Raw genomic sequence first — 24,066 nt, forward strand, 5'->3', positions numbered from 1 at the left:
TGTATCTGGCTATTCACTCAATATGATATTTTCAAGGTTAATCCATTTTGTAGCATGCATCAGAACTTCATTCCTTTTTCAGGCTAATAATATTACCTTATATGTATACACCACATTTTGTTTATCCACTCATCAGTTGATGGACACTGGGGGTGCTTTCACCCTTTGGCAACTGTGAATAATGCTACTATAAACATTGGTGTACAAATATCAATTTGAGTCTCTGCTTTCAATTCTTTTGGTTATATACCAAGAAGTGGGATTTCCAGGTCATATGGTAATTCGATTTTCAACTTCCTGAGAAACTGCCAAACTGATTTCCACAGTGGCTGCCCCAGTTTACAGTGGCACAAGCAATGTTTAAGAGTTCCTATTTCTTCACATCCTTGCCAACACTTATTATTTTCTGTTTTTTAATTGTAGCCACTGTCTCCAAAGAAAATACACAAATGGTTAATAAGCACATGTAAAGATGCTCAACATCACTGGACATCCAGGAAATACAAATCGAAACCACAGGGAAATACCATCTATCTTCTTATTCTACTTTTAACTCCACCAGACAATAAATAATTTATTTAGGCAAATATATTTTACATTGCAGGGACAGGACATATGAGTGTGGGGTGGGTGCTTTGATTCTTCAGCTATGAATAGATTTTGGGAGAGGTTGGGGGAAAATGAAGGGATTCCATAAATAGGAGAACATGACCAAAGATCCAGGTAGACATGGGCATGAAGCTGTTGTATTGATGTGGGCTATGGGTGGGAGGCTCTTCGTCTCTTTGGAGATAACCTTAACCTAAGCTGTCTGTCCTGACTTGTGGGTGTGGGATGGTGAGAGGCTGCAGCCCTGCCCTTGGTAACCATGGCAACGACTCCAGCCCCAAGAAACAGTTTATCAATGCAAACTCTATAAACTTTAAATATTCAGGGAAAATGCAAACCAAATGTGCTAAAAGCTTATCTAGAATGTATGAAGTCCATGTTAAAAGCTTACCTAGGATCTGGAAGATATATGCTAATTTAAGCCTATTGAGAACTGAAACAAAAGAACCATTTGGCCTTTCCTCTCTGTATAAAAGGACTCAAAAATCTTGTTCAGGAAAAGGACTCAAAAATCTTGTTCAGGGCTCGGGTTTGAAACAGAAAGTTCCCGAGTCGGGCCAGCGGTCAATACATCATTTTTCCTTCTCAGAATCATTTCTGAGTCCTGGGCTTTCTATACGCAAATAATTGAACTTCTCACAACTTCTACAACAGTATGTATGTGTGTGTGTGTGTGTGTGAGATGGGTAACAGCTTCTGAAGCTAGTTTTCTAAATGTCCCTGGTCATACGTCCAGCACTTACGCAGTCTCTGGATAGCATTTGTTCTAGAGAACTGGCTCGCTGCACACCATTCATCATCTCAGGTTCGTCTTAGCCTCCTGGAAGCCAGTGTCTGGTGTCCGTGCGCTCACACCTGGCCAGCTGCTGGCTACAGTTAGCTCAGCCCCTCTTCCCTACCTCGCCTGCTTCCAGTACCCTGAGCCCAGCTTAGCCAAGCACTGTCCAGAACATAGTTATAGCTCCAGACTTGAGATAGCTCATATCTCAGGAGGGGAGCAAAAGTGGGAAATTCAATTTGTTTGCTTAGCCTCGCAGAATAAGATGTCAGAATTGGAAGGAACCTCAGTGGTGCCATGCCCTCATTTTATTTTGGGGAAACGGAGGCCCCGAGGGTGGCCTCACAAGGTCACACAATAGAGCTGAGACAAGGCGTGTTATTTCCCCATCCTCCGATTCTTCTTCTAAGCCCGTGATCACTTCAGCAACAAGGAATCTCCATTCTCCTCACCCTTTCCAACCCCCAGCCCTCCCAAAGCATCCACCAGTATAACTCTGCCCACTTCTCCAAGCGTGTCCCCTTGAAATCCCATTTCAGAATTTTCTCTTGAATTCCCCTCTTTCGTTATCCCTTCCTTAACCCCACTCTGTCTGTGAAGTTCCAAGTCGTGCCTCTCCCTTGCCATCCAGGAGCCTCTGGGTTCAGTAGTAATTGCTTGGTTTTTTTTCAGCCCAGATTGCCTGGGGCCTTGGACAAGCCACCTGTGAAGTAAACTCCCAACTAAAAGACGAAGTCACTGAGCAAATCGCATGTCGTCACACATTTCCACCTGAGAGGACGGCCCCCCCAAGACCCGCACCCCTCTTCACCACCTTCTGTTCAAGGGCTCCCTCCACTGTTGCCTTAATTGCCCCAAAATGACTGAAAGGCCTTGAGACGGACAGCTCGAGATTTGAAATTAACTCCTCTATTGATGCGGGCAAGTTCTTACCTAAGGAATTTGGAACCGATCGGGGCAAAAATTTTTTTCGAAACTTTCAACACACCTACCTTAATCTCATTAGTGCAAATTCCCCTGACACGCACTGGAGCCGCCCTCCGGGTGGGGGATGGAGACCTGCAGACACTGCAGAAGGAAGGGGCAATTTCCTTCGCACCTGCAGATGAGAAATCACGGTTGTCAGCCCTCACTCTGAAAGACAGGAAGATTGGTGTCCCCTCCCTGCTTCCCCAGAGGCTGTGTGGGAAGAAGGACGCATTCCATTCCTTCCCAGGGAGGGAGGGATGGCCGGATGGAAGCAGCTTGAGAAGGAAGGGGCACAAAGAAAGGAGAGACTGGGGGACACCGTGCATGGTTCCCACCCCTCACGAGACAGAACACGGATTAAAGCCATCAAAACGAACTGAACCGGAGCCCCTGGCTTCCCAGAAGCCTCTGCCGTAAGCTTGGCCACCTCTGCTGTCCTCATCAGCAGAAATTAGGTAGAAGACCTAGATGCACACCTGCTCTCCTAAAGCTGAAACTCATATTGTGCTTCCTGGTATTTCTGTATATGTCAGTGGCTTCCGATCATCTCCCATCTCACGTTGGTTTTTGGAGTAGGGTCCTGGAAACTTCCCTTCTGACATAGAATTGCCCAATCTTTATTTTGTCAAGTAAGGGTGTGAAAGCAAAACAATACAACATGAAAAACAAATAAACAACAACAACAAAAAGATCTCATCATTTCTTTTTTAAAAAAATAGGACATTTTTAAATAAATAAGTAAAATTTCCCATTTTTGACACCATCCATAGCATTTGGACCCCGGGGATAAAGACCTAATGCCTTTAGATAACCCAAAACAACGCTTCCCACGTCGAGTCCTACCACCGTCCCTGATTTGCTTCCTTCCCCTAAAAGTCACCTTTAGCCCAGTCCCACCAATCTGAATATGCTGCATCTTCTCGCTTTCTGCACTTGGGCGTGTGGTGCAGCACATGGCCTTTCCCTGCTCTCTCTGGTGGCTCTTGCCTGTGTTTCAGGACAGAGCTGCCAGCTGCGCATCGTCAGAGATGCCCCCTTGCTCCCCAGGCAGAGGGGCTCCTCTCTGACGCTTTGTGATGAGTTCATCCTATGGCTCTGTCATCGGTGGCATTGACAAGTCTGCCTCTTTCCCTTAGTGCCCTCCTCGAGGGCAGAGGTGACCTCCTACTCTTCTTGGAAATCCCTAGCCTCCTGCAGTCAGCCCCTGCCCCAGCAGGGTGCTCGACCTCCTCGGACAAGCCGCTGACGGGCACAGACACGTGGGCCCCTTCATTCACCAGGCGTGTACCCAAGGTTGAGCTGGCACGACTGAGGCTGCACCACCGTCGAAAACAAGGTCCTCGGCCTTGGGGAATTTGCTTTTAGGGAATTGGGTAAATCACACAGACTTAAGGAGACAATAAGACCATTTGGCATCAGCGTGACTCAGACGCTGTGCATAATAGCTGAGGGAATTCAGAAGGAAGGGGAATGATCTCAGGGTGGAGCTGGCCCCAGATGGCTTCATGGAAGAGTTGAGCTTTAAGGCGGGCCTTGAAAGAGGTATAGAGTCCAGATGGGCACAGGGAGCCCAGGAAAATCAAGGAGGGGTGCTCGGCAGAGTGAAGGCTTGAAGGAAGGATGCGGAGACCAAAGCAAGTTGGGCAGTAGAGAAGGGGCCTGGTGTAGGCACTAAGGAACCCCCTAGGGCTGGTTTTGAGCGGGAGGCAGGCTGTGTAGACACTTGGACTAGCCAGTCCTGGAACCCACATGTCATGCAGGGTAATAGGGTCTTCCTTCTGGAAAGGCTGGGCACCAGCCAGGCCAGTCCACTCGTTTTCAGATGAGAAAACCAAGGCACAGCCCTGAGTGTTAGAGTTCTAAGGAAAACCAGAACCGACAGGCTAGATCTATGCAAACATTCAGGAATTGGCTCACGTGACCGCAGGGATTGGCAAGTCCAGATTCCAGAGGGCAGGCTAAGTGCGGGTGATGTTGAATTCCCCAGGAAAGCCGACCTCCCGAAGAGGACCTAGAAATTCTTCTTTCTGACAGGGAAATGCTCAATTCTGACTGTAAGACCGCCAACTGAGGATGAGACTCCTCATTGCCAAGGGCAGTCTCCCTCGTCCACTGTAAATGCAATTAGCCATAGATTCAATCAACTGACTAAACTTGCAAATCCATCCATGAAATACCCTCATGTAATAGTCAGACCAGAGCTGGCTTAACCAAACAACCAGAACCTCACCAAGTCGACCCGGGAACTTAGCTGTCACAGCCAGGGGGAGTGGATTGCCCTAGGGAGTAAGACAGCGGGGCCACAGGAGTGAAAATACAAACCACAGGAGTGAAAATACAAACGAGAGCTGATCTGCCATAGAAGCCTTACACTCTGGCCATTGCTCTAAGCACTTTATGTGCCCTCTCTCCTTCAATCCTTGCAACGATCTGGGGGTGGTATTATGTTTATCCCCATTTTGCAGATGAGGAAGCTGAGAGGTAGAACAATCTGCTCAAGGTCACCAGGTCACATGGCCAATGACAGTGTCAGCACTATGAAACTGATCTCTGGGGATGCTAATGCCAGTGGGAAGAAAGGGGGATTTGGAATAAAAAGTCCTGCACTCGAATTCTGGCTCCACCCCAAGAGTCATGCGACCCCAGGCAAGTTAGCTAACCTTGCTTATCCCTCTGTTTCTTCAGTGGTACAAAGGAAATAATAATTCCTGCCTCACAGGATTTCTGTGGGGATTAGGTAAGATTATATGCGTCAGGTTCTTGGCACATAATATGTGCTCAGTAAACATTATTTCCCTCTCCTCTCCATTATCTCCTTTCCCTCCAGGAATCTTGACCCCACTCCTGTGGTCCTGTGGCTAGTCCCCTTGCACCCCCTGCTTCGACATAGGCCTCCTTGGCCCCCGGACACTGGTCTTTTAGGCTGGCCTGCCCTGGAGGTACCTGTGCAGTGGGCATGGGGGAAGGAAGAATGTGGTGGATCAGCACATTCTCCTTTGGCTCTGGTGATGTTACCAGCATGGGAGGCAGACTGAACCAGCTCCCCTGTTTGGAGGGAGCTGTAGGAAGCCCCATGATAAATCAGGGGAAAGACACAGCTGAACTTCCCCAACCTTTTCACAGAGTGACCTCTCACTGGCCCAAGTCCTTGGCTTCCTCAGTTTTGTGAATTCCTTATTCCCTTCCTCCCCTTTTCACTCAAACTCTCTTGCATACTGGGTCTTGCTGCTTAATTACTAAATAGGAGGCCTCTAACAGTACCTCCAGGCAGACAAGTTGGCGGGCTTCAAGCAATTTTCACAAGAACATGGTTCAAGCTAGGTTACCTGAGAAGGAGAGATGGATGCCTATTTTTATACCTGGCTAAGAGATGGGACAGGATGAACATTCCTCCCTGTAAATGTCGAGTGTTTGGATAATCCATCAGCTTCTTGGTCTCCTGAATGACAATCCACTCTGTTGCAAACCACCATCCAACCAACCAAGTGCTAGCAGTTCAGAGCACATCTGGAAATTAGTGTTTGGGGAGCTATTGATGTGGGTCCTCAAATCCCTCTACGGCAAAGGTAATTTTAGGTGAACCAGGAACTAACAAATCTGCATTTGTAGATCTATTTCTCTTGGATTTAAATGAGGACAAAGGACTTCAGGGTAAGGTCTAACATTTATAAAGCCCCACTGTGCGCAAGGCACTGGACTTGAGCTTCATGTGTATTGTCTTGTTTAATCTTCCCAGCAACCCTGGAAGCGGATGAAACTCAAGCTCGCAGCCAGCCAGCCCTGGACTTCAGTCACAGTCTCATTTTCTAGCTTTGTCGCTGGAGCAAATTATTTAACTTCTCTCAGCCTTGATTTCCACATCTGAAAAGCAAGGATAACATCCATGTGCTAGGGGAGTTGAGAAGGTTGAAAGAGATTGTGTATTAAAGAACGCAATACCTCCCCTGCTCAAGGCTGGGGGTCAAGAAGAGCGAGCTGCTGCTGTAAACTGGAGAGATTAGAGGGACCTCGGGGAGGTGGGGTGGACTCCCTAAAGCTGGGCTCTGCAGCACAGGGAGGCTTCATTCTGTCCTGTGGCACCCAAGTGAGTTTCACTCTGTGCAAGAGGAGGGTGAGCAGTTTGGTTAACTCTGGAGCCTTCTGGAAAGTGTGAGGGCCCAGGTGTGGCAGTCAGCAATCCAGGCCACCATGGCCTTCTCTCTGGCTCTCTTGGCCAGATGGCCAGCCTCTGGTTCATACCACGGTAGGGTGATGGCATTGGACGTGGAGCTCTGTGAGGTCCCTTTGTCTCCAGCATTCAGAACCTGAACACAGACTTATTTATACAATTTTAATGTTCCTATTGAGGCTTTTCCAATGTATTTGGCAGTTCAGGAGCTATGAGAAAAATATAGCTCAGATAATTTCAAAACAAGGCAAAGCAAGCTACAGAGCTCTGCTTTGGGATTGGTTAATGTTTTCCATTTCTTCTCCTATTTATCTGCGCAGGAACAAAAACAAGAAACTTTTTTTTCCCTTTTAAATAACACACACATTGTCTTTCTACCGGGCTTTTAATTTGGGCCTTGTGCCAACAATGTGGATAAGATCTTTTAGGAACTTTTACAATGTCACATATTTATGCAAATCGGCAAAGTGTTTATAGCAACAGGCATCCAAACAGCACCCTGAGGTTTCAATTAGTGAAAAGCAGCCAGGCAACCTATGCAGCTTTGAGCTTTGAGAAGCCAGGACGGAAGCCCTGAAGCTGGGGGGACAGAGCCTAGATTTGTTGAAAGGATACATTCTAGAACGTTCCAGGCTTCAAGATGGCTGCGGTCTGGTCAAATCATGCTTAAAAAACCGCTCCGTCTCCTGAGTCTGAGTTTCTTTTTCTGTCCAGCATGAGACCCAGCACTGCTGTGGGCCATTTGCTGAGGGGGCGGCTCACAGATCCAACTCTGTCTTGTGCCATCTCGACTCTAGAGTAGAGGTCATGCTTCAACAATCTTCCCGTCTGGAGGCCCTAGTGAAGGCAGGCCCATGGCCAGGCCCGCACCTGTTGTTGTAGGTGGCAGAGTGTGTAATGATTAAGAGCCGGGCCTTTGAAGTCAGGTAGTCCTGGGTTTGAGGCTCAACTCCACCACTTACTAGCTTTGGGACTTTGGGCAAAATACAGATCCTCTTCCTGAGTCTCATTTTCCTTATTTGAACAACAGAGAGCTCTAGACCTGGGTTTAAATTTTCCTTATTTGAACAAGAGAGCACTCTAGACCTGGGTTTTAATCACAGCCTTAATTTCTAACTGTGCGTAACTCTACCCATCCCATGGATTTGTGTGGGAGCCAAATGTTTGTATAGAACTAGCACAGTGCCTTGCATTCAGTCAAGGGCCTTCCTCTTCACATCATCACCATCGCCATCATCATTGTCACTGCCATCGTCACCTAAGACAGCATTTCTCAAGGGGCATTGGAGGGCCACTAATAGAAGACATTTGAAAACTGTTTTCTGTGATCAAATTAGTTCGGAAAGTGCTAACTAACTGAGGGGCAAAGGTAGACCAGCTTTCTTCCCATGAGACCTCTTGGAGCCCTTATTATGCTCAGGAGAATGGAGACTTTCTGAAATGGGTTTACCATGTTCATTATTGTCCAAGTTGATTTATCCTTAGGACTCTCTTGGTTGTAGGCCGTTTTGGGTGATCCATGAAACACCTGTGGGAAATGCAAATCAAGGTCTAGAATGGGGGGAAAAGGAATTTCAAAGAGAAGTACCTGGTGAGAAGTGAAGAACAACAGAAAGCTTGAAGGAGTAAAAATAAAGGATATGAGAGAAAAGGGGATAGGATAACAACAAAGTTTGTCAACGAGGCATCTGGACAGCCCCGTGGGACACAGATCTCCATGGGACTCTGCTTCTCAGAGAGCTCCCAATCACAAGGACTCTGAATCTCTAAGCAAGCCTTGGAGGGAGCAGGGGCACATCTGAGGAGGTGGTGCATGTGACACGTATACCCACTTTTCCTAATATCAGGTTCTAGAGTTTTCTGAGTGCAGAAAAAAAAGTTAATTGAGATTCTAGCACACTGATCATCTGATCTCCACGTGGCCTGAGGTTAAATAATCTAAGATCAATTTTGGTTTATTTTTGGCTTTAGGTGTCACCAGCTTGTTTTCATTTGCAGCCTCTAAGGCTTTTGCTCTGTTGAGCAGCATAATTGGAAAATTAGAAAAAAAAAATTTTTTTTAAATGAGGCTTAGGTTTAGTTGAACCAACCACCCCCCCCGCCCCCCCCCCACACACCTCTTTCTCTTTAACCCCTCTTCTTACCTTTAAAACTCATTGGCCTTTGGTTCAGTCTCCCAGGCTCAGGTAACCCTCCCAGCACCCTATGGCCTCAAACAGGAAGTTGCTGAATCAGCCTGTTCCCTTCACAGTCCATTGGGACAAGGAAAAATCCCAGGGGCCCATCAATAGGGCAAGAAACAGCACCCCACCCTGTGCTCTATTTAGCTTGGATGAAAAATGTACGCCACAATTACAAAGTGCCCTGGGCAGTGACAGGACCCACGATGTTTCTGCACTTCATCACTCGTTGATTAATTATCAGGCTATACATAGAGCTCCCTCCACAGCGGCATTAGAGGTGTTGTACTGAGCAGCGTGTGTGGGTGGTTGTTTTTGCCTCTTACTCTTGCTGTTTATGCTGAACTAGAGAATCTTCCCTGCCGAGGGGGAAGATGTAAGAGCAGTAAACATTCCAACCGGGGGGTGGTGATCAATTAGGGACACGCGTGGGAGTCCGTCTATCACACCCAAGCTTCTCAAAGCCAAGCTAGAGGCACCTGGGAAAGCATGTGGAGAAAGGCTGTTCTCTCCTCTCTGTCTTGGATAGCTGTCTTTTGATTGCTTTGTTTTTGTTTTCACTAAGAAAGCAAATTCCAACAAAACCAAAAGTCTTGCTCTTAAGACCAAGACCCTGAGAACAGGACTCTTCTTCACTCGGTTATTCACAGAGCATTTATGAAGTCTTTACTGAGCATCCAGCACTGTGTGTGAAATATCTAGAAGTCGTGGCAGGAGGGCTGCTCACCAGGAGCTCACACACCAGCTGATGTGACAAGATACTCAAAGCTAGGAAAAGACGGGGAGAGTGTATCAGACAAGATAGTGTCCCAGGAGGCTGTAGTGGACATCTGAAACTTCTTGGCTACTCCTTGGGGACCCACCTTTCCACAATGTAGATAGTCCTGGTCAAGTTGGCCATTACAATTCCCTTGGCCCCCAACCCCTAGCAGAGGAGTGAAGAGAGCTCCCTTTCCTACTGAGGATTTGAATTTTGAGTAGTAACATGGAAGAGGAGAGTCAAGTTGTGCCCTTTAAGGACTATGGCTGCTGATGTGATCTATGTCCTCTTGCCACTTAGATATTTGGTTGCCTTGGTTCTTTACGGCCCCCTAGATCTGACTTTTTACCTGTTTCTACTCAATTCTATGAGCCATTCAGTCTCTAGTCTCTTTCCAGTAAGTTTCTTTTGCTCAAATTAGTCAGGGTCCATTTTTATGCTTGCAAACAAAGAATGCTAACCGATGCTAGAAGGATAGTGTGCAAAGAACAATGGCCTTGGAGAGACAAGCCCTGGTTCTAGGTTAAAGAACTAGCTCTGTAGCTTGTCAGTGCTGCAGCTCCACCTTAGAGTCTAATGAATAGAGTGAAGATAATAACACCTGAGTGTCTTCTTCTTCAAGATATAATAAGATAATAGATATGAAAGTGCCTCATAAAAGACACCTACACATAAGAATAAAATGTTATCATTGTTATTAGCGATTATATCTTTAAGAAAGGAATGTACAGAAGGCCAGTAGACAGTGATCCTGGGGAGACCAAACTGGGTAGAGAAGAGTTACAAATGAGATTGGAGTAAGCTTCCAGGGAGTATGTTGAAGTTTTAGAGTACAGTGCCCTTGTGGTGAGGAAAGTTCCCTTGTGGTTATATGCTGCATGGAAAGGAAAGAGGAAATTTCGAGAAGTTTGGGCAGTGTACAAAAATGTGGGGGTATGGGCTACCAGGTTCTGCCCCCTCCTCTTCAGTCATGGGCTTGATGGCAATTGATCCATAAGTCTTGAAGGAATGTTGTCTCAATGCATGGCCTTGACACTGCTGGCTACTCTAGATCTCACTCCCATTTTCTGCTCCCTACACGACAGATTGGGAGACCTAGAAGGTGGCTGTGGTGATGAAGCCTGAGTGGGACAGTGACAGAAAATAGAATGGTTGGCATAAATCGATAGGAGACAAGGGAAGAAAAGGTGTTACTTGGTAACCTATTGGTGAATATATGTCTCAGAGACTTAAATCTTTGGTCCGTCCATGTGCCAGTTGAGCCCTAAATCTCAGCAGAGTTGTAGCACATACTCTCCAGCTCATTGGACTCACCCAGGACAACTAACAGGGAGGTGATGATGGACAACACCATCCCAAGGAATAGAGAGTGTCTGCAACTGCAAGCAAGTTAGTGCCACCCATCTTCCCCATGGGATCTAAGCCCTCTCTCAATTAGAAGCAGAGTGGACATCGCCATCCCCAAATCCTCAAGACTGGGGAATGAACAATGGGCTAAAGTAGACTTATTATTTTTCTACTATAGACATTATTATTCTAGCAATGGAAGAACTTTTATCACTGATACAAAGGCAGTGGCCACCAGAGGTTCTGAGGGGATGGAGAGGGAAAAATAGGTGAAATATGGGGGTATTTTCAGGACATTGGAATCATCCTGCATGACATTGCAATGATGGATACAAGCCATTATATATTTTGTCATAACCTACAAAATTGTACGGGACAGAGTATAAGCTATAATGTAAACTCTTAGTAGCAATGCTTTTAATATGTGTTCATCAATCTTAACAAATGTACCACACTAATGAAGGACGTTAATGTAGGAAAATGTGGGAGGGGGAAGTAGTGGGGCATATGGGAATCCCCTATATTTTTATGTAACATTTATGTAGTCTAAAGCATCTTTAAAATAAAAAATAATATACTGAAAAAAGAAAAAAGATAATTCCTATCTGTTGAGTCCCCTCTCTATGTTGCCCTGTAAGCAGTCCTCCCAACAACACTGGGAGATAAGCAGTATTATTCCTATCTTATTGTTGAAGAAATCGAGGTTTCATTTCCCCAGGTAGTGGCATGGTGGGACTGAATCTTAAAGCCGGATCTGTCCGGCTCTTTTTCATAAAATCACATAAACCTCCAGGAAATGAAGGAAACAAAGAATAAAGAAGTGAGACTTGGTGCTTACTATAAGAACCCTCTGTGGAACTTTCAATGCGTATAGATGACCTGGAGTATGGTATCATGAAATTTAAGAAAGGGAAGAAATCATTTGAACAGAGGGATCTAAACTAGCCATTAGCCCACATCATTTTCCCCCTGGAATAGCCTAGCAGTTAAGAGCATGGGTTTTTAGGTTGGATAGATCTAGGTTTAAACCTTGCCTTCCCTGGACATGGCGACAATTTTACATGGGAATTATTGAAAATGGATCCCTAGCTCACACTATCAAAAATCGAGAATTAACTGTGTAATAAAAGGGAGCTAATATTTTGTTGTATATCAACTTTACTGAGATAATAATTCATATACCATTCTATTTCCCCATTTAGAGTGCACAAGTCAATGGTTTGTAGTGTGTTTACAGAGTTGTGCAACCATTACTTCAGTCGATTTTAGCACATTTTCATCACCTCAAAAAGAAACCCTGTACCCATAAGGAATCATGCCCCACTCCCCCCCCCTTCCTCCCTGCCCCCGGCAACCACTAATCTACTTTCCGTCTCTATGGATTTGCCTACTATGAACATTTCACAATAGATGAAATCACACGGTCTGTGGTCTTTTTTGATGGGAGCTCATGTCTTTTGAGGGAAAGAGCAAATATTTTTACTTTTTCCTGGTGGTCTTAGAGTGTAGCTGTGTGAATTCCTGCTGGCTTACAAATATCGTCAGGTTGGCTGCCCATATTAATGCTAGTTGGAATCAAGATCATAAAAATAATTTTATTTTAAATTACTGAACACTATCATCTAGACACTGCAATATGTTGTCTTATTTATACAAATCTAGCAACATCCTTGAAAATAGAGATCCAAACAACTTGGTCAACGTCACACAGGTTCAAAGTGAGGATCCAAATTCAGTTGTGCCTGGCTCTAGAGCCCAAGATCTTAAATACTATTCAATAATGCCTGAAATATATGAAAAAATTACTATTCCTCTCTTTTGGGGAAGGGGGCAGTAATTAGCTCAAATTTTAGGCAGTCTTTTTTGTTCTGAGAAGCTAATTTGCAGTTTCATTAGAATCAAGTGGAGGTAGGAGGTAGCCAGCTTTGCCTGGCTAAAGCTATGCAATAATTAAATTGATTTTTTTTCTAAAACAACTTACCTGTGGGAAGAGCAACAATTATCACCAGAGAGAAAATGTGCCAATAAATGAGTAGCAGACTATTGCCTTAAGGGTTTGTAAAACAAAAAAAGCTCGCTAAGTCCTTAATTATTGGTATTCAGGTAAAGATGCACCTGCCTGCTCTGATGTTCCTGTGGGTATCAAGTCAGAATAACAAAAGATGCTATTCCGTGGGCGTTGAGGAAGTAAATGACATGTAACAAAGAAATGGGGTGGGTGGAACCAGTTAAATTTAATTTGATTTAATTTAACACATACGTTAAAATCTTCTATGAATATTGCTACTACACTATGGCATGGAGATTCCAGAATTTCTATAACGGAGGTCTCTGTGTTTTTGTTGGGAGTGGGCTCTCAGGAGGATATTTTTACAATATTTACATAGCAGACAACGTTTTTTTTCTTTGATGATGTGCTCATTTGGAGGAAGAGTTGTTTTTGGAAATTATACATTCCCACAGAAAGTCATAGAATTCATGGTCCTTTCTTCCCTACTTAGCCTCAAGGGAGCTTAGCAAAGCCTGATTAAATAAGGAAAGGCATCAAACTTTCTTCGACAGCTCAGAAATCCCTAGGGTTGAGTTTTCGGTGAAGGGTTCAAGTTGATGCTAAGCTATTTTGCCATATCCCATCACTGTCCACACTTGACAGGACCAAAGTTTGCACTACCTTGACACTGACACCCGGGAGACAGACATTCCTGCTTGAGACCTGAAGAAAGAAACACCTGGCTGTGATCACCTGCTAAGGTATTTTTAAAAAAATAACTTTACACCCTATTTCCAGGAGAGCAGGGACTTCAAAATGGAAGTTTAAAGTTGAAGGGGCCTATCTCTTTGTCCCTGCTTCCTGATCATCTACTCCAGAGGCTGCCAGCGCTTTTCTCTGCTGAGTCCCCAGGTTTCCTTTGTTTTCCCCCATAAAAAAGGGGGAAACATATAAAAATTCTGTGGCAATTTCAGCCCAAAGTTGTACAGTGACTCTGAGTCTGCTCCAAATCCAATTATAGTGAGAGAAGCATGAAGTCCTACCTTACTTAATCAGAAAAATTCCCTCCACTCTGAGAAAAAAATAAAATAGGTTTAGAAGAAAGCAAACTATGGAAGTTAGCAAGTCTCTGGCACTAGGAGAAAAGCACTTGTGGCTGCTGTGTGTCTGTGGAAGACCTCAAGTTGCCCTTTTGGTTCTTACCTGGAGCTAGTTGGTCTGGTGATCCGACAATAATATTGGGAGACCTGAAAGAGCTGTGTTAAATCTGAGATGACCTTGATTCCCATCCTTCACTTCCCCCCCAACAACTCACCAGGATACAAGCTCCATGAGGACAGAGACTTTTGTTGCTTGGAATTTAGAAGGCTTTTCATAAAAAAAGTATTAAATGGATCAGTGAAAGCCAATATGGGCCCATGATGTGGCTCATTCACAAACTTTGTTTCTATCTGCTGTTAAACTTGAGAGTGAGAAGAGAAAGGTGGAAGTCAGCCCATCACTATTCATCGGTGCCAACCTCACCAGCCCCTACTCCCACTACTGGTACTGCTAATTCTACTAATTATTATCATGAATTGTCTATTCTATGCCAGATGTAATAGAAGGCAACTGACTTTTGGATTTAAATGGAATTTCATATTTTAATTGTGAATAATTATTGCCACCCCCATTTTATAGATAAGGAAAGTAAACCTCAGAGAGACTTGCTCATGATCACACAATTAGCAAACAGCAAAGTAGGGATCTGAATGTAGATCTGATTGATCCCAGCACCTTATTTCTTTACATTTCCAAGAAGTAGAGGAAGAATGATGTCTCTCTGCATGTTGGAATTAAGAGGTTCTAAAGGGATACATGTGCTTTGTTATGAGCAAACCCCATCCCCAATCAACTCCCACATGTGTTCACCATTTCCATTTTTAGGGTTATTTATGCCATTGATGTTACTGATTACTACTATGTCCTTCCAGAATTCATCTATGCTTTGTATGTGTTTTCACTGATTTATACATAGTGTTTGGCATAGATATTCTATCTTCCCTGAGAACAGAAACTATGTCTTTGTATGCCTGTTCTGTCACACCTGGAAGAGTGTTAGCCACTGAGCAAATATTCAGAGAAAGATTAAGAACTCGACACTAAACTCCAGTGACCTAAAGAATAAATGGTTCCCTAGTGCAAAATAATCTTTGACTGATTATAGTACAAGATTACAAACCATATTGTACCATGCAAGTGGTTCAACATTTACCACATAATTACCATATTACATCTGAATGCATGAATCAGACGTTATCAATGCATCAATGATGTATATAGCCCAATGCCAGTTTTCTAGAAACAAGGTGAAACGGCATTTCAGAAAGGGAGCTTATATGAAGTGGCAGGTGTTCTCCTCGTTCTGCAAAACACTGGAGAGATGACAAGTGTGCAGAAAATGTCGAAACAAAAATGACCACATCTCTCACCGTTTAGTGAAAGACAGAAAGCATATCTGCAATGAGGGCCCATGGTCAGGGATTAATGGGGGGAAGAAGAAAAGAACCTTTCTCAATATCCTCTTTTGCCCCAAGGCTAAGCCCTTGAAATATGAAGCATTAACCCTCATGATTCATTACTGAATTTTTTAAAACCTGCCTGACCCACATATACCTCCATCTAGTGCCCCACTGTTATCACCTTTGTAGCGAAATTCCTCAAAAGAGTCGTCTATATGAACTCTCTCTCCTTTCTCTTCTCTAATTTTCTCTTGAACCTCTGAAACTGCTCTTGCCAAGGTCACCTATGACTTCTGTGCTGCCAGATTCAATGGTTGGTTTCCAGGCCTTGATACTGAGCTGCAACTGACAATCACTCTCTCCTTCTGGAAGTGCTGTCTTCACTTGACTTCCAGAACATCACTCTTCCCTACCTCATTGCTGTGCTTTTCAGGCTGCTCCTTGGTTCCCTCCCAATACCCTTGACCTCGAAATGTTGGAGATCCCTTAGGTTCAGTCAATCTTCTCTAGCCCTTCCTCTTTAAATACAACCCATATGCCAACCACCCCAAAATTCATCTCTCCACATCTGTCCACTCCAGCATCCCAGACTGGCTTACCCACTGCCCACTCTACATCCCACTTGGATGTCTAACAGACATTTCAAACCAAACCTGGCCAAAATGGAACTCCTTATCCAACTCCCCCACCACACCCCAACCTGCTTCTCTCACAACCTTCTCAGTCTCTGTTGATGCAACTCATTCTCTCCATTGCTCTGACCAGATAACTTGGAGCCATTCTTCAGTTCTCTATCTCTCCTACATCTCTTAGGAAATCCTGTTGGCTCTGCCCCCAAAATATTTTCAGATTCTACCACCCCTCTTCACCTCTGGAGCTACTGCCCTAGTTCAAGCCACTATTATCTTTGCCCTGGATTACTCTAATCACCTCTGTACTCGTGTTCTTGCTTCTATCCTTGTACCCTAAGTCTATTTATTCTCTATAACACAGAAAGAATGATGCTATTGAAACCTGACTCGATTATGTCATCTTCTATTTTAAAATGTCCAGTGGCTTCCCCATGCAAGCCAAAAATCCTTACAGGGGTCCACAAAGCTTTATGTGATCTTATTCCCCTTATCTCACTGACCTTTTGTCTATACATCTATTCCCTTCACTTGCTCATCTCCAGCTCCCCTACCCTTGTTGCTTTTCCTAAATATATCAAAACCCCTTCTGCCTCAGGGTCTTTGCAATCACTATTTCCACTGCCTGAAATGTTTAGCTAACCATATGACTCACTCCCTAATTTTTTCAGGCTCTTGCTTAAATATCACTGCCTTGGTGAGGTCTTCTTTGACCAAAACTCTGCTCTTTTACTTTTTATCTTCTTAACTGGCTATATATATATTTCATTGCACATATCACCACCTGATAGCTTATATATTTATGTATCTATGGGATCTGTCTGTTTTTACCTCATTCTAATATCCATGGAGGCTGGACCCTTGTTCACTGTTGTATCCCAACTACTAGATAGTATAGATACTATCTAGATAGATATTAGATATCTAGATAGATAGATGATAAATAGATGATAGGTGATATAGATAAACAATAGAGAGATAGACTATATATTAGATAAATACATAGATAAGTAAGTAGGTTAGATAGAAGATGATTGGGTAGATGGATGGATGGATAGACAGATATTAATAGATAGGTAGATAGGTAGGTAGATAGATACATAGATGGATAGATAGATGGTGCTTAGAATGTACTTAATGAATTTTTATTGAATAAGGTGAATCTTAAAAAACAGGTAAGAATTAACCAGACAGGTGAAGATAAAGAGGATTTCAGGCAGGTGGAAGAGTCCTAAGAAAACTTGGTAGATTCAGTAATTTTCAAGCAGTTCTATGTGGCTGTGGAGGACCTTTTATTAATTCCCATGTCCCTTAAGGGGTCTCCGGCCAAGTGGGGCATGCTTCACCTCAGGGTTATCAGCCTGCCTTGACTTGGGTAGAAAGTCTTAGAGTCAGAGATGACTAATTACTCTCTCCCTCCCAGCTCATTTCCCATCTTTCCTCATGGGAAGAGTAAAAGCTGGGGGGAGGCCAGGAAGGGAGTGGAGGTGGAGGAAGAGGGAGGAGCTCTCACATTAATCCTTTGGGTTCATCACACCAGGAAAGCCATGTTTGGCAGGTAACGGGCCTCTGTCCGTGTGACTCAGGAGCTTCCACCAGGGCATCCAAGCCGAGTCTTGAAGCTAGGCATAGGTCCCCAAGGCCCGATGAGTGAGATTGTAAAAAACTCACTGAAACGCATTGCAAAACCATTCACTGTCCCAGCAAGAAGCTTTAAAACCCAGCTCAGAATTAATCCAAAAAGAGGGCGTCTTGATCCCCGCTCGCAACACATGTGAACAAGCCACCCGGCATTTGCTGCGAGGCTTAGCTCCCTGCAGACTGGGAAACCACCAACGTTCTGCTGAGTGTGCCCATTAGTGAAGGGTCACTGGCTCCCAAAAGCTCAGGATTTAGAGATGCGGTCTTGACAATGAGGCTGCTTCACACTCCTCTTGCTTCTTCCACTGAAGCGTCTCAGAGTGCTTTCCCAGGATGGATTATTCACCCATTTGGTCAATGGGGCTTGGAGAAGCTACATTTCCCTGGGGCCACCCAGCAAGTCAGTTCCTGAGGTCGGAATTGTGTGGGGTGGGTGCAGTCCTTTGAAGAACTCTGAAGGAACGCAGAGGCTGTGGAGCCAGCCTTCTTCTATGGGTCCTTTGCAGACAAAAGGGATGGGCTGAAGCCCTGCAAATCTATCACTATGGCAAGAAGGCCACTTAAAGCACAAGTCCCAACTGAGGGGTCTCAGGGGCTCTCTTTTTGTACACAAAGGTCCCCAATCCTGAGCTTAGTAGTTGTATTGTTGTAAAATGTTGGAGTTGGGAGGGTCCCTCAGAGAACTGATGTTCCAATTTCTTCTGTCTCCTGGTGAGGAGATAGAGATCCAGAAAGTCTCCTTTGCTTGATCCAGGCCACACAGTTGATCGGTGTCCAAGCAAGAACTGACATCCACGTATCCTAAGCTCCCATCCAGTGCTTTTTCCAAACACCAATAGTTCCTACAATAATTACTCATCCCTCGATGCCTCCTTGAAACCAAGTAAATCACCATCTCTCAAACGTTTGACAACTTTTTCCTCTTTTCCTGACCTCTGAACAGAAATGGCAGGTGGAAACCAGAGGTGTGTGTGAGGGTTGCACAGCTCAGATCTCTAATCTAAGTTGTTAAACCTCTGGAATCTTCTATGCATTTGGTCTTGAAGTCAAAATTAACACAGCCATGGAAAGAAATGCTGAGAGGGCTCAGCGGCACGCTTGGAGAGCCAGCTTCTGGGAGCCGATGAACCTGGTTTCCCTAAAAATGGTAGGTCCACTCTAGGGCATGTGCCTAGGGAAGACTTGTTTGGAACAGTGTTCTCAGGCTTCTTGCCTGGGCCTTCCATGCCCCCGAGCGATGGTCGCACCCCTGGGCAGAGACGGCAGCTGCGGACTGCAGGGTCTCCCATCACTCACATTCCAGGTGCCCTTCCCAGCAGCCAGGCTGGCATGGCAGGGAGTGCCACAGCCTGGGTGCTGGGCTGGGCAAAAGAGGTGCAGCTCCCTCTGCCCTGCAGCCCAGGTGTCAACAGATGGGATACGGAATCTGCCCCTCCCTTCCCAAACAGATACAAGTGTGATAGGATGACTCGTCTACCAGGGGAAGCCAGACAATAGCCATATTCCCGCTGGGCTCCAACATTCTCGTGCTGGATCACAGCGCCCGCCAGAATTCCTGCCAAGAGAAGTATTCCTGACCTGAGACCCAACAAACTTCGTCCATCTACTGGGCAGGGGTGAGGCTAAATGTTCTCCCCGCTGAGAACTGGTGCTGGAGTCACAGGGAGTCAACTATTCCTGGAAGCTGAGGCTTGTGCTTTAAACCACTCCCTCCCACGCCGCCCCACCCCCCTCTGGCGAATGTCCCGCCCGGTTCCCACAGCCTTTACACTCCCAGTTCTGTGCAGGTGCAGTAAATCCCTCCCATTCAGCCCCAAGAGACAAAAGAGGGAAAGAGCTGATGAGGTGGCTTAAGGAAGGAAAACACACCGTCCTTGAGAAGGCATTGGCCCCATCCATCCCCGTCTTACCCCAACAGCAGTGAAGTGGGGGCGGGGGAGGGGGGGAATTCCCTTCCAATGCCAGGCTCTGAGTGAAGGGGACAGGAGGGTCCTGACAGGTGAAAAGGGGGAGGGGGGCTGGAAGGTGGACAAAGACCAGTTGGAAGCTAAGTCCATGAGTTCCACAGCGTCCTTCCTGTAGCCCCCTTACTTCTGTTGTAACGACAGAGCTCATAGCGTTACCATGGAAAGAGCACTAGCCCGCCAGTCAGAAGTCCTAGGGTGTTTGGACACTTGCTTAGGTGTCACTGACCCTCCCTGAACCTCAGTTTCTTCATCAGATACTAATACCTCCCCTGCTCACTTCACTTAATGATGAGAGTTGAATAAGCTATAAGAAATGATGGAAGCCCTGAAAAGCTGATGATAACCCCACAGAAGAACTCATTGGCTCCTTGGGGTGTCCCAGCACCCCGACTGCTTCAGCCAACTGGGACCATTGCCAAGCCCCAGGGTGGGCGCCCCCATGAGGGAGGAGAAAGAAGGCAGGGCTGGGGTTATCATTTGCCCTTCCTCTCTTCTAGAAACATCCAACCAGCTGTGCTCGGCATCATCCTGTCTCTGCCCATCCAGGACAGAAGAAGGAGCTCCCTGGCCTGTGATGGGTCATGAGCTGATCTGGGAAGAAGGAAACTTTGATTGGGACAATGTGACAACTGCCCCGGCCTTGGACATGGGACCCGTTGGACAACACGAGCATTTATAAGTGATTGTTCTGGACCCTTCTGGCCTGAAGAGACTGGACCCCAGCTGAGAATGCAAGGAAACTCTTACCCCATTCTCTGTGATTACTCACCTTGTACCTTCTCCCTGCACCTCCAAGTGCTAGAGCCTTTGACTCAGGCCTTGGGTTTTAGCAGGGGGTCACTTTGGGGTCAGCCGTCAGTCCCTAATGCCAGAGCAGCTCACCGCTGACTTAGTCAGAATCTCCAGGATTTTTACCCACCAAGACATGAATTGGCACTTTTCACCGAGAACTGTGGGGCCCTTTGGAACCTCCTTAAGCTTGGGGACTTAGTGACACTGCTGTCGATGGGAGGAAATGCCATTTAAGCGGCCACGGCTGCCAGAACTTTGCTAAAAGAGCTAGACTTTGGGAACAAGCCGGGGTGCAGTAGCACTCATCTCCCGACTGCCGCCCCCTTGCCCGCCTTATCGAAGGCTTGTTCCGACAGCGCCCCTGGCTTGGTCCCACGAGAAGAACATCCGTCCATCTGTGCTTCTCCTTGCCTTCACACATTCCTTTGCTTCAGCCCATCAGCTGCTGCTAGGGGGGCAGGAAGAAACAATCAAGCATTGTCTTGCCTGGACCGGTGTGTCAGGGCCTCCTGGAATCAATATTATTTGCCCAGGAGGGGAACTGGCTTCAAGACAGTCCACAAACACTGTCAAGTGGGGGGCGGGCGTGCAGGGGAGGGAGGGCAGTGCTGTTTGGGTTTGGTTTTATTATTAGTTTAATCTTTTTCTCCCTTAGCTCTTCTGCTGGTTTTTTTTTCCTGGTTTGTTTTTCTTCTACTGAACAGGCCATCAGGCACGAAGCTGTGTTGTCCAGGGCCCCTGCCAGCACGAAACAAAAGAGGCTTTCTGAAGTGTGTGTCCTGGAGGTCGCGCCCTGTCCAGGCCAAGGTGAGCAGGGGCTGAGTCTCTCTCCCAGGGGGAGCACGCAATCTCGTGCGTCCCCCCTGCCGTGGTCGCCCCGCCGCAGCCCCGGGATTGTGCGGGGTGGGAGTCATCACTCGGTCCTGTAAGTCCGCCGGCGGGTGGCAGGACAGCAGCCACCTCCGTTGCGGGTCTGGGGAAAGCGCTGATTGCAGTCAGTCCTACTGCAGGCAGTTTACGGAATGCCCTGCTCAGCCTTTCTCATTCTACCACTCCTTCAAGGCCTTTTGCATCGAGAGCCCTGCAGCTATCTGGGATCAAGAAATATATTAGCCCAAGACACCTGCGGGGCGCAGCCTCGTGGCCATCGCAGGGGAATGAGTGGACACAAAGAGCGGACACAAAGACCTTGCGTCCCGTTACAGACGCAGAGCCGCGAGTAGCGGAGGGGGTCTCTCTCCTCTGTGCAATTGGAAGTCCCCTTTCCCAACACAGTTTATGCACCACGCTTTCCCTCATCCCTAAAACCTGTTTTGGATACCAGTCACGTACTCAACTGCTGTAATAATAGCTCCTGATTATTGATACTTACTCTGTCCGGCATTGTGTAAGTGGTTTACATGTTATCTCGTTTCAAACGCTCAGCACGCCTGTGAGAATGGCGCGGCCACAACTCCAGTTCTGTGGTTGGGAAACTCAGGCACGGAGAGGGTTCATAACTTGTCCAAGATCACGAACCTCAAACCCACCTTTTTCTGACTCTGAAGTCTTAACCCCTCGGAAGTGGCAATGGGTTCCAGAAGTCTCTTCCACCCCTTTGGGTCATTTCCCTTTGTCAGCCAGGACATGCTTTGGCTGAGGAAGGGACTGCTACCAGTGGCTGTGAAGTGGGGAGAACCTTCCCTGCGAATGGCAGTTTTCATCTTAACTCACACTTGACCTTGACTCACGCTTGGCACTTGAGTCCAAATCCCGGGAAGTGAAGACTTTACCCCAGATTCTCGTGCTGGGGGTCCTGTTCCCAGGGCAGAGCCCCTACCTGTACACTCTTCTTAATTATTTTCATATACAAAATAATTCCGTGCCTTGCTACAGTGCCATGTACAATTAGAGATTTAATGCATGCTTTTGGAGGATGATAAAGATCTCACCAACCCAGGCAGTGAAAGAAACATTGCCTCCCTTCTCTCAAAGGGAGACAAAGAGCCACAGAGGGCCCAGCCATCCAGGCAGGCGGCGTGGGATGGTGGATGGAGTCAGGGCATGTGCACCTGCAGAACTGGCCCTGGGTGCCGGCTCGGCCGCTGCTCTAGCTGGGTGCCTGGGACAGCCCAGTTGGCCTGTCTGAGGCCAAGTTTCCTCAACCCTGGGGGAAGGTGACAACAGCTAGCACGAAGGGGAGGTGAGAACGCCCCCTGCAACGACAGCGGCCTCACCTGCCAGAGAGTAGGTGTTCTAGGTGAGTTTCCTTACCCAGTGCCCAGGCATCTTCTTCCTTTCAGTGGTGCGCTCATCATTCATGGACCCCTTTGGAAAACGCTGGAAGGGAGGAGGAGTTTATTGGCAGGAGGACCACTGGCGCCGGAAAGAGGGTCTCCCCTTGGGTGGTTGCTTCAACCTAAGTCCTTCCAGAGCTTTCCATCAACCCTGGACCCGCTGTCCTGCGGGTGCTGTTCTCCCCAAAGCATGGGGTCCAAACGTGGATCCCTGCTCTCCTCGGTGGCACAGGTAAAACAGGCTTGAGCTCTTCAACAAGATGTGACTCATTGGGGGAAAGCAAAGGGAACACAAACCACAGCGCAGCGGGCAAGTCGCCAACAGGGGATGAGAGAGGTCACTGACCCTTCTGTGCCTCGTGGCCTGGCGCCAACCCCTTTCAGGCCAGAGCCCACCTGTCTCCAAGGGACCCCTGTAGCTTGTCCAAAGTCTGCAAGGCCCAGGCTGGAGACGAAGAGGCTGAGGTACTAGAGTCCCTCTCCAACCCAAGACCCCCCTTCTGAGTTCCTACTTCCAATTTGAGAACAAACCTTCTGCCCAGAGTAGGAATAAGTGTCCTCCCAGAAGGAACTGGACCCCTAACATTCAGGAGTGTGGCCTCCTCATTCTACAGCTCACCAGGATAACTGTCCCGATCCCATACAATAAACCCAGCATCCAGCCATCCAGCCATCCAGCCATCCATCCATCCATCCAGCCAGCCAGCCAGCCATCCATCCATCCAGGAGAGACCCACCTGGGCCCATGCAGCAAAGAGGAGTGGAGGGACATCTTACCAAGAGTGCTTTATATCTATGTTCTCTCATTGGATCCATGCAGTAATCTTGCAAAGTATTTTGGGATCATCATTCCAGATATGCAGATAAGGAAGCTTTTGCTCTGAGAGGCTAAATGAACTCGATCAAGATTATCCTTGGCTGGCAAGTGGCAGAGCTAGATCTGGAGCTCAGTCACTTCCTTCTCATCCCAGCCATCTCATCTCTCTGCCCTTGAAATCAGCGCCAATAACTGAACCATCCACAGAAATGAACCTAGGCTCTCTCACTGACCAGCACGGGAGACGCATTTCCTGAGCATGTTAGGAGTTAAACAAGAAGTGGATGAATCCATAGGCCTGAGGAAGGGGGACCTGGCAGTTGTCACTCTCTTTGCATTGCCAGGCTGTAGCTCAAGAGACATGGGTTCAAGTCCAGATCCACCACTTAGAAAGAGGTATGGTCTGAAATCATTACTCTCTGGCCTTCAAGGTCTGCATTGGTAAAACCAAGAAGAATGAATGAATTAAAATGCATTTAAAAATGTCCTTAGCGTGTGCCTGGTACATAGAAGGTATTAAATAAATACAGACATTTTAAGTGACCATTCCTGTTGCCGTTGTTGCTATTATCCCCTCTTAAAGTTTTGTGAGGAACGAGATGATGAGAACATGCTATAAACTGCAGTGGTAAGAGATGGACA

The 24,066-nt window shown here is 46.5% G+C and overlaps 1 long non-coding RNA gene across 1 annotated transcript; it reads right to left on the bottom strand.

The window, feature by feature from the left end:
• Positions 1 to 2,377: 2,377 nt before the first annotated feature.
• Positions 2,378 to 23,573, bottom strand: LOC139437726 (uncharacterized). Its single transcript, XR_011647599.1, has 3 exons — positions 23,385 to 23,573; positions 22,585 to 22,650; positions 2,378 to 2,486 (listed from the first exon to the last, which is right to left on the bottom strand). It is a non-coding gene; the product is annotated as an uncharacterized lncRNA (long non-coding RNA).
• Between the last annotated feature and the right edge of the window lie 493 nt (positions 23,574 to 24,066).

Source organism: Dasypus novemcinctus, chromosome 27, assembly GCF_030445035.2.
Source record: "Dasypus novemcinctus isolate mDasNov1 chromosome 27, mDasNov1.1.hap2, whole genome shotgun sequence".
Lineage (NCBI taxonomy): Eukaryota > Metazoa > Chordata > Mammalia > Cingulata > Dasypodidae > Dasypus > Dasypus novemcinctus.